Raw genomic sequence first — 16,643 nt, 5'->3', positions numbered from 1 at the left:
TCAAATTGTTTCTTTCTGGATGCTTGCAGTATTTTCCCCTTGATCTGGGAGCTCTGGAATTTGGCAACAATATTCCTTGGAGATTTCTTTTTGGGATCTATTTGAGGAGGCGATCGATGGATTCTTTCAATTTCTATTTTGCCCTGTGGCTCTAGAATATCAGGGCAGTTCCCCTTGATAATTTCTTGAAAGATGATATCTAGGCTCTTTTTTTGATCATGGCTTTCAGGTAGTCCAATGATTTTTAAATTATCTCTCCTGGATCTTTTTTTCAGGTCAGTGGTTTTTCCAATGAGATATTTCACATTGTCTTCCATTTTTTCATTCCTTTGGTTCTGTTTTATAATATCTTGATTTCTCATAAAGTCACTAGCTTCCACTTGTTCCAATATAATTTTTAAAGTAGTATTTTCTTCAGTGGTCTTTTGGACCTCCTTTTCCATTTGGCTAATTCTGCCTTTCAAGGCATTCTTCTCCTCATTGGCTTTTTGGAGCTCTTTTGCCATTTGAGTTAATCTATTTTTAAGGTGTTGTTTTCTTCAGTGTATTTTTCAGTATTTTTTTGGGTCTCCTTTAGCAAGTCATTGACTTGTTTTTCATGGTTTTCTCACATCCTTCTCATTTCTCTTCCCAATTTTTCCTCTACTTCTCTAACTTGCTTTTCCAAATCCTTTTTGAGCTCTTCCATGGCCTGGGACCAGTTCATGTTTTTCTTGGAGGCTTTTGTTGTAGGCTCTATGACTTTGTTGTCTTCTTTAGGCTGTATGTTTTGGTCTTCTTTGTCACCAAAGAAAGAATCCAAAGTCTGAGACTGAATCTGGGCGCGTTTTCGCTGCCTGGCCATATTCCCAACCAACCAACTTGACCCTTGAGTTTTTCAGTGGGGTATGACTGCTTGTAGACTAACTAGTTCTATGTTCCAGGTTTGAGGGGGAGGTGCCAGCTCTGTCAGACCTACACTACTCCTTCTCCAAGAATCCCCAGTCCGGACTGGGCTTAGATCTTCAGCAGGCTGTTGCACTCCTGCTCTGATCTGCCACTTAAATCCTCCCACCAGGTGGGCCTGGAGCCGGAAGTAACAACAGCTGTAGCTGCCCCACCTCCACTGCCCCCAGGGCTGGAAGCAGAACCGTGAACTCCTTCCACTCCCGCAGCTTTTCCTACTAACCTTCTCCGCAGTCTTTGGTGTTTGTGGGTCGAGGTTTCTGGTAACTGCCGCAGCTCACATATTCAGGGCGCTAGGGCCCCCTCTGTCCGGCTTCTGGTCTGGATGGTCCACGCCGCTCAGGCTGGGCTCTGCTCCACTCCGTTCCCAGCTCCCAGCTCCGTGTGGGATAGACCTCACCCAGAGACCATCCAGGCTCTCCTGGGCTGGAGCCCTGCTTCCCTCTGCTGTTCTGTGGGTTCTACCGTTCTAGAATTGGTTCAGAGCCATTTTTTATAGGTTTTTGGAGGGACTCGGGTACGGAGATCACTCTAGTCCCTGCTTACCAGCCGCCATCTAGGAATGAGTGAATCTTACTCTCATTGGATTTGACCTGAGGAGGGAATACCAAAAACACTCAATTGGGTATCTTACCCCACAGGAAAGAAGAGGGAAGTAGAAAAAAAAGGGGGGGGATGATGGAGGGGAGGGCAGATGGGGGAGGAGGTAATCAAAAGCAAACACTTTTGAAAGGGGACAGGGTCAAGGGAGAAAATTCAATAAAGGGGTATAGGTTAGGAAGGAACAAACTATCGTTAGTCTTTCACAACATGAGTATTGTGGTAGGGTTATATATAATGATACACAGGTGTCCTATGTTGTATTGCTTGCCTTCTTAGGGAGGGTGCATGGGAAGGGAAGAGGGGAGAGAATTTGGAACTCAAAGTTTTAAAAACAGATGTTCAAAAACAAAAAAATGTTTTTGCATGCAACTAGAAAATAAGATACACACGCAATGGGATGTAGAAATTTATCTTGCCCTGCAAGAGAAGAAGGGAAAGGGGATGGGAGGGGAGAGGGGTGACAGAGGGGAGGGCTGAGTGGGCAATGGAGCAACCAGAATATATGCCATGTTGGAGTGGGGGTGAGGGCAGAATTGGGGAGAAAATTTGTAATTCAAACTCTTGTGAAAATCAATGCTGAAAACTAAATATATTAAATAAATAAAAAACAAAAAAATAATCCTTAAAATCATTGATAGTAATCTTAGGAAAATATAGCAACGCAATAACATTTAACATCAATCATGGACAAATTGAACCAATCTTCATACTCTAGTAGTGGACTTCTTAAATTCTAACAGACAAAGAAGAGAACAGAAACATAATAGAAAGTGACAAATTGAGATAAAAGAGACTGCCGGTCTCTTTTGCCTGTTAAAAAATCAAAACATAAAGAATTCAAGGCTGCCATGCTTTCTATGGCACTATATTCCAAAACAGAAGACTAGGCAAAGGGAGCTTCGATTCCCCTTATTCTGATTTAGTGGCCATCTGCTCAGGGGGAGAGAGCAAGGTAAAGAGAAAGAGCCCCCAGATTCTCTGTTTTGGAGTCATCTCTAGTTCAGCTGTTTAAATCAGTTTGTATGCTATTGCTTACCTTTTTCTACGGTTTACCTGAGCTCATCTTTTGAGGGTAAAACAATCTATTAAATACATCCTAAGTTCCCTCAAATTTGAAGTTAAATATTTCCATCTTTGAAGGAAGCAGTTAGGTTTGAATAAAGGGGGAATCCCAACACTATTTGTAACAGAAATCCACTTCAGGTTGTGGAGTAATCAGTGACCTGTTGTCTTCCATTCTTGCACTTACAAGCTTCAGAATTTGGAGAGGTGGGTTATTCTCTACTCCCCTTCCAAAGTTTCATACATGTTATGCCAAGTCAAGCCAAATCATAAAGCATTTGTTAAACACAATGTGCCAGGCTCTGTGCTAAGCACTGGGGGATATAAGCAAAGGCAAAATATTGTATCTGTCATTAAAGACTTCATTTTCTAATGGGAAAGACAACATGCAAATATCTACATATGTTCAAGATATTTTGCCTATTAATGGGAGCTAATTATATTATTACTAGCTATTATATTGCCAAGAATGGCTGAGGTGAGAAATCCCCCTACCATAACTTCCTCACACTCCTAAATCGGACTTATTTTACATTCTGCTCATGTAGAAGGGGGTCTGAACATGAGGAGAGTATATGGTTCACTTCTGCAGCCTATCTTCCATGTGTTCTCTAGTCCTGCACCTGATAATTTTGTTCTTCACACAAGAAGTCATTTTGCTCACCATAGGAACTATGCACTCTCCTCTGATTCTCTAAGGGTGCAGCTACAGTCTGCCTGGCTGCTGCTATGGACACCAATTGCCCCTTAATGGCACTAATCCCTTTTTCATCGTTTTGTCTATCATATTATTCAATTGTTTTAACTAATTATGCACAATGATTTCTTTAAAGATGTTTCAGGTTCCATAGTTATTCCAAATTTTCCAGGTCTTGAATTCATGAACTTTGTAACCAGCTACTGCAAGAAATTTGAACACTGTGCATATGCCACTTGCTCGTATGTGTCAACTTTTACTAAGTTGGCCATCTGCATTTCAACTTTCTAAATGATATCTTATTTGCTTTAGGCAGGATTTGATGCAAGCCCAAGTTTCTGGGCCTTCTGGCACTGAATGCAATTCACATTGTCAAAGAGTTGGCCAGTTTCCACCAACTATCTCATGAAGGTTTTGAAAGGAGGAACTCATAAATTACACTTGGCCCACATTCCATCACTTTCCTTTATTATGTGGTGTCACTGCATAATTCAGTAAGTGATGTGTCTCAGAAAAGTTCAAGATTTGGGACTGAGCTGGATAAAATCATGTACTCTGGCCTGTAGGCTTCTCTCAGACACATCTCCCCTAAAATTCTGTTTTAAGATTACCAGCAGCAACAATAGCCAATTTGGTGCTATCTTGCTATCTTGGGACTTGTGTTTCCATTTAATTGTAAATCTCCCAGTTAACTTTCCAAGTTGAAACCATCCGTACTAAGAAACAAAACCACAACAACAACAACAACCAAAGAAATCCAATCTTAGTCAAATATTTTTGCCTTTAAGAAAATAATTTTATCTGAATCCACATTGAAGACAGTTGAAAATTTATGTTATAACAAGGTCCTGGATTTTTTTTTGTCTAGAATTTTCCCTCCTTCCCTTCCGTAATCAACATTTTCTGAAGAAAAGTAACGTTATTCCAATGTAGTGAATAATATTTGCAATGTTTTTCAGTCTTTTGAACAGCACATCCCGAAAAAAAAATGTATCAGATTAACATAGCCTTATGCTTTCTTTGTTTGTACTTTTAAAAAATGAGCTACTGTTTGGATGTGATGAAAACAGCTATGCCCAGATGGTGTGACTAAATATGCCCAGGATTTTTTTAACCAGAAAAATGGAAATGTCCTAGAACACTTTCATCATCCTCTTTTCTCTGACTTTAACTGGGTTTTATAAACCTTTGCTTATACGAAGTAACTTCTGTGGTATAAGAGTATATCTTATACATCAGTCAAGTAAATAAAACAGTAGACAGATTGTCGGACCTGGAGTCAGGAAGACCTGAGTTCAAATGTGACGTCAGTTACTTACTAGCCATGTGACCCTGGGAAATTTACTAAATGTCAATTTGCTTCAGTTTCAACTACAACATGAGAATAACAATAACACCCACCCTTTAATAATATTGGGAGGATTAGATGAGATGCTTATAAAGCACTTAACACAGGACTCAACTCAGAAAGCAGTTAATAAATGATTAGTCTATTTTTCCTTTCCACTTTTATGAGAAGGAATATATATCTATATCTACATACATACATGCATATGCATACATATATGTATACATACATATACAATACACCTATATGCTATATGTGTATATATGTGTGTGTATGTGTATATGTGTATACATATATATATACATATATATATATATATATATGTAGTATGTGTGTGTGTATGTATACACATATATTCCAGGGTTTGTAATATACTCAGTGCGGCCATTCCACATGTCAATTCATATGAGATCTGCTTTGGGGGAAACAAACAAAGCAAAATTTCAACACTCCACAGTCAACATCATGAGGAGCCACTCTGTACTTAACTAGGCTGTTCCTTGGACAACAGAAATACTGTCACCGGGAACACAGGTAGAGAGAGGGAGAAATGAGGCTGCTTTAGCATTATCCAACAGGGAATAGAACAACAGAGACTGGACCCAGATGTTCAAGAAGGAAGATTTTCATTGATGCTTAGTGTACGAGGGCAGAGCTCTGGGAACTAAGTTTAGAAGACCATAATTAAAAATATTTATGAGATTTTGGTCTGCACATATGCTTTTAAGTTCAAAAATAAATCTTAGAAGGAGGGACCAGAGGTTCTAGCATAATTATTCCAGGTGGGCCAATTCTTGGTTTTGTTGTTCAGCTATATCCTGTTGTGTCTGAATCTTTGTAATCCTATTTGTTTTTGTTTTCATTTTTTTTTCAAAAATACTAGAGTGGTTTGCCATTTCTTTCTCCAGCTCATTTTACAGATGAGGAAACTGAGGCAACAAGGGTTAAGTGACTTGCCCTGGGTCACGTAGCTAACAGCTAACTGGAAGATGTCTTCCTGACTCTATCCTGGCACTCTTCTTGACAGTAGGTCCTCTGTAGATGGCAAAGGATTTACTTGGTAGAGAGTGAGAGAAGTATAGAAGTTAGCATAAAAGGGTTGAATGTAAAGAACAAAAGCTAAAAATACTAATAGTGATATCTTTTCATCCTCATATTATGCCTAACAATTAGGTACTAAGATATTGTTTTGTCCATTTCACATATGAGAAAATTGAGGTTCAAATCCATAGTTGCAAAAGTAATGTCAGATGTGGTATTCCTGACTCCCATTCCAGCTATCTATCCACCATACCAAGTTATTGTCTCAAGATAGGAAGAGAGGACATTTGTGCTACTTCTTCAGCTACCAATGACAGAATCATAAAGAACAGGGAGTTGGGACCATTACTAATTGGAATCTTTTACTAGAATTTGAAAAAATATGAAACACAGAAATCAGAGTGATTGGTAGTAGCAGTCATGGTCTTCCCTGTTTCTGGACACCCATTTAGGGTGGGACTACAGAGCAAAGACATGCTATAGATCTTGGGGCAGGTTGGGAGAAAGAGCTCATCTGATCGTGATTGGTAGTGATCTTGAGTCTTTAGTGGCTTCTATGTCAATTGGTTTGGTTTCTAGATTTTTTTATGGGAAAATTGGTGGCAACTGTTGGGGTAGTGCTAGGCTAAGACTTTGTTAAATTCCACCTGAAGGGGGATGGAAATGAAATCAGTGAATTGAGAGAATACCAATCTGTAAATAGGACTTTGTTTCAATATGAGGTGCCTAGAGAGAGGGTTAGATTTGAAATTCTCTACTGGACATCTTTTGGCTCACCCCATCACCACAGAAAGCAAGTTCATTTGAAGATGAAAACATTCCTTCATAGTGATTAAGAATTACTTTGTATCCATTGACTACATTCCATTTACATGGACTTTTCTTCTATATGATCTTACCTTAATGAGATCCATCTAAGTTAGGGAAATATTATACTATCCTTAACTAAAGAAGTAAAGGGCATTTTGGTGGGAAATAATTTTTTCATTAATTTAATTGAAATGTTGACTTCTTACTGTCAAGATCCTGCTTCACTGCTACCTGCCTAGGGTAAGAGAACCTAGAACATTGCAGAGACAATTTCTAATTCTGTTTAGATGTTCCTTCTTCCTAAATGACTGAAGGACTTAGAATGTTTTTGAGGATGAGTAGGACATTTGGTGTAACACTGTTGTTTTTCTGGACAGACATTAACACCAACCGTATATCCGGCCAAGGAGGGCAACAATATGACTTCTTATAAATAATCTTGTTTTGGGTACTTAATCTAATCTGCTTTGTGTAATTAATCTTGGAGACATACAATTGGAGAAGCACAAAGCATTCTGAATGGTTACTACATGGCATGTCCTATTTATTTAAAAAACAAAAATCAAAATTTCATTTTTGGAAGGGATATTCATAGGGCATTATTTGAAGCAGAATAATTGTATTCATCCTGATACAATTAAGAGAACACTTGTATAAATCTTAATTCCAGGTTTACCTTCAAGTTCCATAATCATAACATTAGTAAAATCTGACTCAAAACTCATTCTCTGTTAGAAATAAGCTATTAATTATGGTAACTAATGATAAAATAATAATGAAGCATTTGATATTCAGGCTTTATAGGGGAAAATAGATTTTGTTATATAAGCCCAATGACTTGACTCTTCAACAGTCCAATGAATGGAAGATCTATCAAATGTTGATATCCCCTTCAATAATGTAGCTCAAAATCGGTGCATGCATGCCTTCTCAAATCAATCCCTGCCTCAATAATTGCCTAATTAATTGCTTAGTGTGTATTAGAATTGATACCACAAATTAAAATAAAAATAAGTAAAACCATCAAATAATTATATTTACTTTAAGGCCAAGTTCCCTGAATTCTACATATGGCCCTTTTTGATCCTTCCTTTCCAGATACTGAGGTCTCTACCTTCTCAAAATTAGTTATCCTGTATTTGTTCATTCTGTCTATATCTAGTCAATCTATATGTGTATATGTATATAAGTATATATATATATATGTATATATATACTCGTATGAATATATATATATATATATATATATATATATATATATATATATTCGTGTGTGTATGTGTGTGTATAAATCCAATCAACATTTGTAAAGTGCCTACAAGCTGCATGCACTATGCTGAACACAGGGAATTAATAAAAAAATCAAAAAAGAGATACAGTCTCTGCTGTCAAGCAACATACAATCTAATAAGGATAGACAGCATATAAAAGTAGTCAGGAAAGTTTGGGGAAAACGTTGTCCCCCTAGGACAAGGGGAAATCTGGAGAAAGGCACCTTGTTTGTGGAGTTGAAACCATTCAAAGCAACAGATGAAGCAGAGAACAGGTAAAAGAAAGGTCTAGTTTCTTTCTTCTATAAAGGAAAGCATTAGTATGTATGTGTGTGTATGTATATATATATATACACACATATACATGCTCATATACATATGTGCAAAATTCATCTGGGTGTGTGGCAATATAAGATTTATTCGTGCTCAGGTTACACATGAGGCATTAATAGATAACCCTTGCAATCTTTCCCACCCCCTCTAAGGGAATCTGTGATTCCTGCATTGAAGGGACCTAGAAAAAAGACACAAATCTGAGCCTTGCTGTTCTCTACTCTAGACTCTGAGAAAAAGTCAATGGAATAGAATCATATCAATCTGCTCTGCTCATTATATCTGAAGGCAGCTAAGTATTACGGTAGATAGAACTGGAATCATGAAGAACTGAAGTCCAATCTAGCCTCAGACACTTACTAGCTGTGTGATCTTGGATAAGTCATTCTATCTCTGTTTTTCCTCAACTGTAAAATTGAGATAGTCATAGCTTATACCTCCCAAGGTTGTTGTGAAGATCAAACAAAATAATATTTGTAAAACATTTAGCACAGTGACTGACACATGGTAGGTATTGTATAAATACCAGCTATCAGCATCAGCATCAGCAGCATCATCATTTACATAGGTTTAGAACCAAGATGCTTTCCTGTCTGTCCTCCCTTAAAAGGAAGGGAAATTGCTTCACCTTAACACCTACCAACTTGTCCTGTTCCGACCATCACAAATATTGAAGAATGACTGTATCTTCGAGCAAATATGAAACAGAAATTGGAGAAGTTATAAAGTTTAGAATATATCACAAAATATAAAAGAGTAATTGTGCTTTTTATATGGAAGCGACATGAGATCTTAGCTCAACCAAGAGAGTAGCTGTAAACTCATCCAAAAGGAAATTCCCCAATACCTCTAGGGCAGCAAAGTGGAAGTTAGGCTCATGTTGAAGAGCCACTTTCCATATGTGTCTGTAGCTTCTAAAGTCTGTCTCTTTCCATGCATCTGAACAAAGACCCCAGGAAATTCTGAAACCATTTGACTCTGCAAAGCTCTTACATCAGTTCTGGTCCTCTCACAAGTAAGGTTCACATTCTTTAACTTATTGGGAAAACATCTTTCAAAATTTTGTGTTCTAGGCCTAGCAGGAAACCAGTGGTACATTTCTATGCACCTTATTTCACCTGACAGAATAAAAGTTCCTTTAAGGCAGTGCTTTCCATTTTGTTTTTCTACACTCAGAGTCAAGCACAAAGCCAAGGTTCTCATTGTAGTCAATGCTTCATCAATCATTTCAGAGTCTTGGTGCTACATTGCTGTCTTGTCTCTTTCTTACTTAGTCTTTGCAAACTGATAAGAAAGACAGAAATGGCTGTCATTTATAGATCAGTATGTCAAATGATTCTGTAATCTTATCTACCCCATGCTCCTTGCACTTCCCAAAACCATTCATCAGATTGCAATTATTTACTTTGGGGTGTGAATATTAGTGCTCTATTTTAAGGGCTCATAATTTTGTAGGTATGGGGAGAAGTCCCTTCCACTAGAGAGATTTAAAACACTTCTATAATGTTGTAGCTGGACTACAATGTGGACATCTGATGTGGCCACAAATTAAGGGTTATCTTGGAACAAGCTTATACAGGCAAAAATAGATTATGACAAAAAAGAGAATCTATAGCTACAATCAAGCTAGAATGGCTTCATTCATTCATCAGGCATTAAATGAAAGCTTATTGTATGACAGGTAATGTATGAGGCCCTTGGGAAGGAAACTTCATTTCTCTACTCCCAAGTGCTAAAGTGATAATTATGGTCACAGGTGAAAGAAACTTGGATCAAAACTGAAATTGTAGCCCAAACCCAGTGCCCCCAGTACTTTCAGTAACTTTAGTTTATGTTAGAAATGACTTATTTAATTTATTTTGTTTTTATTCCTTGGAATTTATAACCTGAAAGAGGTTGTATAGCATCCATCAGTAAATGGGTCATATTTGGTGAGATAAGACATTCAACATGGACCAATCAATAAACAGATATTAGTGAATCAGACCTCCCTGCAATCAGATGAAAAAACCAAGCCCAATTACGTGTTTCTGCAATTTTTCATTACAAAATAGCTTCACTTGTTTTATAAACACCACTGTTTTCTCCAGGGAACCTGCTAAAAGCTTACCAAGTAATGAAGAGGACAGGCCTATTGTCAGTATTCCATAATCTCAAACAATATTCATATAACATATACACATGTTTGCAAAGCACTTTATACACTACCTTATCCAATCCTCAAAACCACTCTTTTACCTAGCCTCCTACAGAATTTGTCCTGTGTGATGAAGAAATATGCTACAGATATTGTCACCCTTGTTTGCTAGAAGGAATCTGAGATTCAGATCAATCATTTCTCTGGAGTTGCATAGACAATATGGGTCATCAGTGTAATTAGACTCAGGTCTTTATGATTTTAGGCCCTTTCATCTATAAGGATCATTGATATAGAAATATAAGGGATGCCAGAAATCATCTAGTCTATATCTAAATTCTTTCATTTAACAAGTGTAGAAAAGGAGCTAGGAGAGGAAATGGCCATATCTGTGATTTGGGAAAGGTAAGGAGGATCCCACGACCCTGTGCTAGAGGGGCAGGCCATACTGGATGAAGCCCAATGCAGAGCTGTGAACTAGTTCTTCTCTAGTCTGCAACCTTCTCCTTGAACCTTTCTGTTTTCTACTCTCACCTATTATATCACTACCTTCTACTAGTACCTTGTGAGTAGAGAGAAAGAATGATTGTGAGACCTGTTGAGGACACAGAATCAGCAAGAATCCAATCAAACCTCTCTGTCATTGGGTTCCACTTGCCTGGATGTTTCTTACAGTGATCAGAATGGTATAAGCAACTGCTATTCTTACGACATTGCCACATAAGCGACTTCCCTTTGAAATTCATGCTGTGCTTTGAATGGACTTGACTTTAATAGGGAAAAAAGCTTTAAGAGGAAGACTTTTAATGTCTCCTCCATCTCCTTTAAGCTATACCCTACAGTGTGAAATGAGTCAGAGCTTTCAACATGGAGCAAACATGAAGGGAACTTCCTTGAAGGGATTCTGAGAAGATGGAGCAGTAGGTCAGAAAATTCTAGTCTCTCCAAATTTCCTCAGCAATGATAGGACCTCCAAGGACTGAGGTTGGGTTTGAGTAGAATGTAGACACCTCCAAGTAGACTGAATCAACAAATAGTAGGTCTTGGGAGGAACTAAATTAAGAAGCCAACTAAGCCTCAAAAACTTGCACCTTACTTTCATGAACTTTAACCTCACTAACTTTCATCTAACAAACAGGGTGAACAGTGTGGGGATGAGGGTAAGAAGATTGAAAGGTTACCCCCCCCATGTCGAGAAGTAAGGCCCAGCAGTGCTGACTAGACATTATCCTGGGCTGCAGCTCTAAGTGAGGAGCAAGTTCACACTGGGTGAGTGAGGTACTGCAGGGAGCAAGATCATTTTCTGGACGGTATGCCTGGGGGTCCTAACATTGGCTTTAAAAATAAGATGAATGCCTGAGGTTGGGCCCCTGATCAGAGGTCAGAAAACAACAGTAGGGAGGACCTGAGGCCTGGGGCACCATTACCCACAACTCAAGGTTAAAACTTGATTACAATAATAAGTTGCTAAAATTAAATAAAAATGAGTTAGCAAAGGAAAACAAACCCAATCATAAATAGCTACTGTAGTGTAAAAGGAGATCTGGTTTCACATTCAGAGGAAGACCGTGAGGTTAAAAACAAAAACAAAAACCCTCCTGCCCCAAAGAGTAATGTCAAATGGGTTACAAGCCCAAAAATGGTTCTTGGAAGGACCTCATCCTTTTTTCCCTTTCAGTCAAGTAGATTCCCCCTTCTTCTCCTCCCCTTCAGCTAGTTCTGATCCTTAGTTTTAAAATTTCAGTTTTTGTGTGCCCCTTTACAAAAAAGCATTATGCTCACTCTCTAAATCATCCATCTTATCTTTCTGTTTGCTCTAAATCCTCGTTCTCTGATTCATGATTACTTGACTGGTGTTTCTGTATTCTTCATGCAATCAAAGCTTCAAATGTCTCCCTTCTAGGTACTTTCTGCCACTGCCTTATAGAATTTGCTCCATGATTCCCCTTTTTGTTGTGCTTTATTTCCAGAATAATGCCAATTATTGCAGGTATCAAAGGAAACACTGGTTCATAGTGGGCCCCCTCTCCTACCGTATCCTTGATTATACAGTCCACCCCTGATCTATCCCATTTATTGCTGGCCTTTTTTATTCCCCACATTTTCCTCTCTGGCCATTCTATCCCACTCTTCCAGGTACAAGTTACCCCCAGAAGTTCCAACTCCTCTCCACCTTCCAGGATAAGTAGAATTTTCAAGTACCAAATCCTTGAGATCTTCTACAGTATGAGATCCTTATCTCCCTTCACTGCCATCTTCCTTCACCCATTGGAGCATTTGCTGGTGAAACTGCCTCCCACCTCCAAAAGAAGGCCTGCTTCTTTCCCCCAGTCTTTCACACCTCCTATTCATCTACTCTCCTGTTGGAGCTTCTGATTCTAAGACCACTGGTATCACTGTCCTTTCATTATTAGCTCTTGACTTGATCCAAAGCGTCATTCACTCCTTTCTATATCCCCTGATATTCTCCCCCATTTTATGTGTCATTCCATGTTGTAGTGCAGTCCCACAAAACAAGTGTCGATTTACTTTTAGGCAGGGGATTATCAGGTTGTGTTTCTACTACTCCTTGTCCTCCTTTTCACGGTGTCCTCTGCCAGATTTCCTCCTTCACCTCTGTCTCCTTGTGTGCTTTTAGAAAGAAGACTCTTACTTAGAAAGACAGTCTCTCTGTTGTCATTTTTTTACTATTGCTGTCCTTGCCAGCTGCATTTATTAACTCCTGCATTTCTGTTGTTTGGGGGTGTTCAAGAGGCAAATAATCTCTTCAGTTCTTGTTTTCTTTCTAAAACTATTTCAAACTCTTTGTTACCACTGGAGGTCCATCTTTTGTCTGGGATGATTAATCTCACATTTGCAGGATAGGTCACCCTGGGCTTCATCCTGAGCTCCATTTCTCTTTGGAACGCATTCCATTCCATCTTCCTTTTTCTAGTGGGTGCTGAATAGGCTGGCTTATTTCAATGTCCTTTCCTTCGTATTTGAAGGTCTTTCCCCTAATGGTTTGCAGAACTTGTTGTTTCTGACTTCAATGGTTAGATTCAACCATCATGTTTGTTGGAGTTTGCAGCCTTGTTTTTATTCAGTTTTTTTCCCTAGAGAAGATCTGTGAATACTTTCAATTGGAATTTCATCTTTATATTTAGAAGTTCTGGACAGTTATCTTCTATTACTTCCTTTGTTATAATGTTAAGAGATTTTGTTCTGCCACATTCTTCCTTGAGTCTTATGACCTTTAGGTTGTCGGGGCAAATTCTATCTTCAAGTTCTAGCTGCTTGCATAGTGAACATATTTTAATATTTTTTTTTGTTTTTTTCTTCCCTTCTCCTAGGCTGTACTTTACTTCTGTGAATTCACATTGTTTCTTTGGTGAGGTTTGTCATTATAGTTTCAAGTTTTTTGATTCTGCTCATTTTTTTTTTCTTTTTGCTCTACAAGCCATAAATTCTGTTCTCACAATTCTCATTTCTTTTAAAACCACTCAAGATCAGCATGTTATTGTTCCATCTTCTCATATTCCACAGATTTATTTTCTGCCTCCTCAAGTGTGGAATCATTTTCCTTTATTTTTGCAGTATGTATGCATAGATTCCTGTACTCATTTACTCGATCTAGTGGCCATATTTCCTTCTGATATTACTGTTTTTACTCTTGATTTAACTATTTCTATTCAAGGTCTTTGGTATTGTTCTTGCTTGGTTTTTTTTGTTACTCTTTGCTACTTTCAGTCTCTCTTCCTGTACCCCCACCTCTGCCCTTTATTATCCTTGTCCCTTACTTCTGGACTCCTTTCCCTCTGATAATGTTTTTCTTGGGGGCTGGATCTCAGAGCTTCTCAGCCTCCTCTTATACTAATCAATTCATGGTTCATTAGCCTAAGTCTCTGCCCCAGGTGACTTTTGGGAAGTCAGAATGGTCTTTCCTGGATGCTGCATTCTTTCCCTGAGGATTGGTGGACTGCTGCACAGCCCCTCACAGCACAGTGTCCTGGTCTGGTGACTGGTTTCACTTCTTCTGTTTCTGTGCTCTCTGGCCTGGCACCAGAAGTTCAGGGCCTGTTTTTCCTGATCTTACGTATCAGAACTGTGGAGCACTGGTGCTTACAGATTGCCTTCCCCAGGAGACTTTTGATCCTGAGTGGTCGTGAACAAGTTATTTTTGAGGACTGAGCAAACCCCCATTGCTTTTCATAAGATACCAAAGTTTTATTTGGATTCAGATAATAAGGAAAGAAGATAGATAGATGCATAAATTTGATAGATAGGCAGATGAGCATATAGATGGACAAACAGATGGACAGATGGATGGACAGGTAGATACGTAGGTAGGCAGAGAGGTAGATGGATATATATATATAGGCCCTTGCTTTTCTGGAAAGCTTGAAAAAAAATGCTTTGCATTTCCTAAAAAATCCAGATTACAAATCTCTTCCAGGAACTTCTTCAATACACATTAGTCTGAATACATACATACATACACACATATACGTGTATATACATGTGTATGTCCACATACAAATAAATTATGGAATTTCAGTGGAAGCTAAGTCATCTCCCTTAAGGGGATTTTCTTCCAGAGCTAAATCTTCAGATTTTATGTCTGTTATCAAATGTTTCCATGTTTGTGGGTACCTCCTAGGGTAGAGGGAACTTGTGTAAGAGCGTAGGGAACAAGTGTTTGATTGTATAGATGTGTGGGTGTATGCTTATAGACACATAAACACATGGGTGTGCTGATAAATGTTTAGCAATTGGCTTTCCGCAAATTTTAGTACAATATATTTCTAAACTTAATTGACATTATTCATTTTTTCTCCAAAGCTTTCTTAAATATAAGTAATCAACAAAGTAATAAGTCAAGCACTGGTTTGTGGCGTTGAAACGTCCAAGATGTAAATGTTCACACTGAAAATTTGATAATCCTCTCTAGCCCGCTGGTTAAAGTTATATCCAGCACATCCCTAAACACAGACCCAGACAGCCACACAGCCACATAGACACAGACAGACAGACGGACAGACACACACACACACACACACACACACCTCATACCACAATGATAAGCAAGAGCATGCCAGTCCTGCTATGATGACCTCCTTTTGCACATGACAATTCTTAGTATAGAGGACTGAACTTCTAATGATATAATTATCAGAGTTAAGCCAATAGTAAAATTTGGGGAGGGAGGATGGGGCTGAGAGGGATGAGCCTTCTCCCATAATAACTTAATTCACTTTAAGTAGAATGCAAAGGCCTTCATAACCTAGTTTCAGTCTATCTTTCCAGCTTTATTGTATATTACCCTCATTTGCATACTCAGTGATCTAAACAAACTAACCTTCTTACTGTTCTTTATACACTATAGGCATGTACTGTCTTCATTCCTGAAATTTACTTCCATTTCACCCTCTTGTCTTCCACACTTGATTTCCCTTCAAAACTAAGTTAAAGGGTCACCTTTTCATGAAATATTTCCTCAAATCCCCAATCCTTACTGACCTCCCCAAACCCAAATCCTCATATTTATTCTCTTCATATTTATATGTGTGCATTATATCTCCTTCTTAGAATGTCAGCTCTTTAAGGGCAGGTGTGGTGATAATGTGATTAAAGATCTCCCCCCTCCCCATTCAATAGGCCTCAGGTGGAGCTAGTTAAGGGAAGTTTCTCAAGTGGAGCCAGTTAAAAGAAATTTGATTAAGAGAAGCTTGATTTTAGGTAGACCTACACCCTTTACTTACTACGTCATGAGAGGTGTAAAGGCCTCAGGCCCTAAAAAGAGTATATATACCCAGAAGGTAGACTTAGAACTCAAAATCTGCAGAAAGCTACAGAATTCAGAAGTCAGAATTCAGTCCAAGAAGAAGCAGGAACACTGAGTCAACAGAGAACTGAGAGTGCAGAGTAAAGAATGGAAACCAGGGAACTGAGGGGCAAGAGAATGCAGGTAAGCAGACAGCTGGGATTTGTGAGTGTTTACAAGAAGGCCCCAGCAGAGAGGAAGGTTACAGGATGACTTGGTTCCTTGCTTTAATACTGTGTTATAATTTCCTTGTTGCTACATTGAGGTGGGCTCACTGGTTTTGGAATACAATTACTGCTATATTGAATTGAGTTATTGGTCTTGGGATTTGATCCTCTGGTGTCTAAATAAACACTATACTTCCTTTGCCTTCTACCTAGAAAGTTTTTCATACTTTGCGATTCTGAACCGTACAGGTATGGTCATCTTCGAGGTCATGAATCTCGCCTTACTGATACAGCAGGGACCATTCCATTTTTGTCTCCGTGTCCACATTTCCTAGCTCAGTGATTGTACATCAAAAATGCAATAAATCCTTTTTGATATAGATAATTTGCTGTCTATATGCCTGTAAGTTAAATGAAGTAGAATAG

This window comes from Trichosurus vulpecula, chromosome 6, assembly GCF_011100635.1.
Source record: "Trichosurus vulpecula isolate mTriVul1 chromosome 6, mTriVul1.pri, whole genome shotgun sequence".
Taxonomy (NCBI): domain Eukaryota; kingdom Metazoa; phylum Chordata; class Mammalia; order Diprotodontia; family Phalangeridae; genus Trichosurus; species Trichosurus vulpecula.
This window is presented reverse-complemented; position numbering follows the sequence as displayed.